Source organism: Otolemur garnettii, unplaced genomic scaffold, assembly GCF_000181295.1.
Source record: "Otolemur garnettii isolate 467f Iridium unplaced genomic scaffold, OtoGar3 scaffold00004, whole genome shotgun sequence".
NCBI lineage: Eukaryota > Metazoa > Chordata > Mammalia > Primates > Galagidae > Otolemur > Otolemur garnettii.
In genome coordinates, this window is record NW_003852399.1 from 46,978,966 (window position 1) to 46,981,871 (window position 2,906).

Genomic DNA, 2,906 nt, shown 5'->3' on the forward strand with positions numbered 1-2,906 from the left:
GGCCATCTTCATGCAAGGACACCAGTTATACTGGATGAGGAGCACTCACTACTCCAGTTTGATCTCGTCTTAATTAAGTACATCTGCAAAGACCCCATTTACAAATAATGTCACAGTCTGAGGTACTGGGGGTTAGGACGTCAACATACGCTTTTTGGGGAATATGATTCAACCCAAAACATTCTCACAATTTTAGAAAGTACTTGGTAGATTATCAAACTTTATAAAATGCCACCATTTCTTTCTTTTTGCTTGCAAAACTTCATAGGAGGTTATGAGATTTAAAACAGATATCAGAAGCTGTATGATGTCATTCTATAAGCACTAAAAATGGACTCCAATGACTAAAAAGCAAGATGAGCTACAGACCCAAAGAATAGGAAGGATTGTGTCTACTAATATCAGCTTGTGATCAAACAAAAACGTATCAAAATCACATAATCTGAAGAAACACCTGCCTTTTTTCCAGTCGTCACGGAAATCATTAGTAATAAACAATTCCCCTATGTGAATAGACATTATGACATGGATACTTATTTTAAGGAAATGCCTAATGCTAGTAATAATAATTTTGGCTTCATATTTCACTAGGGAATATAAAACAATAACCTACCACTTCACATAGTTGTGTAAATGAAGAAATGAAAACAAATTTGCAGCTTCAGAGATCCTCAGACAAAACATAAAAGCCTCCAGTGCATTACTCTACCCATTCCTAGTTGTATGTAGGCAACATAACTTTTTCAAACTTTCATCGTATATTCCCAACAGATTCTCGTCCAATGCTGTACTGAAAGAAGGAACATCAATGACTAAAAAAGTTCAAAAGACCAAAAATGTGCTCACTCATCTGTTGATTCAATTATCCTTTCATCCACGCCCATGAGAATCTACCAAATTCCAGGCATTGTGATAGGTCCTGGATTTAAATTATCTCCTGTCTTGGCAGTGAAATTTGGTTCAATGAATGTGTAGTGAATCTTAAATAGACTAGCAAGTTTGCCCAAATCCTTCCTGAATATAAAGTGAATTCTTTATATTAGAATTTAAAGAAGAATGGAAAGGGCATTGCAAAATATGTATTTTTAAATTACATTTTGATTAGTTTTCCCCAACAGTGATGCTAATGTAATTTTCTTTTGGTTTTCAAGAGCAGCTATAGATTGCTTTTGCAAGTGCTTATATGAAGAAACAAATACGCAGCCACTACTCTAGCAGCCTAATGGCAATCACCTAATGCCCTGCCAACACCACAAATTAAAGATGTTCAACACGAAACCCATCATTTTCATTCTTTAACGATACTTATTTGTATGCTACTGATTCATCTTGTTGATACCATCACCTTTCCATCACTCAGGCCCCAAATAATCTTTTCTCCTGTTTTTAACATTTCCTTTATAAGGTCCCTCATTCAATTTCTCATTTGAACTCCACAGTAGATATTTTTTTTTTATCTTTTTCTTCTTCTTTATTCCAAAGACACCACTCTCATTACCTTTCTTAGAAGACTGGATTTCTAAATCTTCTCCCAACTTGTGTTTCCAGCATATTTATCTCAATGGAGCACAAATTTAATCATGATATTCCCTTAAATAAAAATATCTTTCTTCACTTGGCCCGGAGGATCAAACCCTTTGTCTAACATTCAAAACCTTTCATAATTAGTCTCCTATCTCCATTTCTTATCTCCCGAATGCTCACCACATATAGAACACTATTTCAAACTAAAGTAATTGCAGTTAACCTCAGTATTCCTAACCCTGACAATACTGACACTGGTTTCTTAGTAAGAATGCTTTTACCTCATGGCCAAATTCTATTATCAATCATAATAATTATACTTTTTATTAATTATAGGAAATGAGCAACTGAGCTGATTTACTGCAAACTAAATGATATACTTCCAAGTCTTTCAAACCCCACACCTGGCTTTAATATATCAAATATTTTTTAGTATCACAATCTTTTTAAAATCCCATAAAAATGAAAGATTACTTGCAAATTTAATATTTCCATTAATAATGGGAGAAAACATTAATGTAGATTTTAATATTTGAAAAACTACCTAATAAGTTTCTCTTAGTAGAATATAAATTGTATGAATTTGTCATAATTGCTCTGCAGTATTTCCTAACAGAATTCTTCAAGAAAGTAAAGCAAAGAGTAAAACACCACTTGTTAACAATTAGATATCCAGTGGTCATCTTGATCACATAATTCTGTGTTCATTGGCCCATACCATATTTTTTTTTATTTAATGACCATATATGGTGGTTCATGCATGTAATTCTAGCACTTCAGGAAGCTGGGGTAGGAGGATCCCTTGAGCCCAGGAGTTGGAAGCTACTATGAGTTCTGGTCACAACATTGTACTCAAGTCTGGACACCAGAGGAAGGACCAGTTTTTTAAAAAAAATAATTTATAAGATGTTGAATGTGGCCATAAAAGAAATATATGCTTGGTATGAAGGAAGAAGAAAAATTAAATAAATATGGCAGTTTGACTTTGCTAAATTATCCAGAATTATTAGTATTTCAAAAAAAATCCACAGTGAAAATTAAATATATACATACAAATGGAAATGGTCAATGTCCAATGTATTGCCATTTTAGCATGATTCTTTCAAATCAAGAATGCTTTTAAATTTTATCTTGTTTGTAATGATATTAGAACCTCTAAAGTTGTCTTCATTATTAAGTAAAGATAATGATTTGGAAATTTGGTTTGATGAAATTATATTAACATGCAAAGAGATGTTTTATAATTTAGCATTTTTTGACATGACAATGTGGGGGGAAAAAATAAGGATTTCCTCTGAAAAAAAATCTTTGAAAGCTCTAATCAAGAAGGCATTAAATTCAAATGTGATATATCTTACCAGAGTCTGCCATGCTCTGCCCAG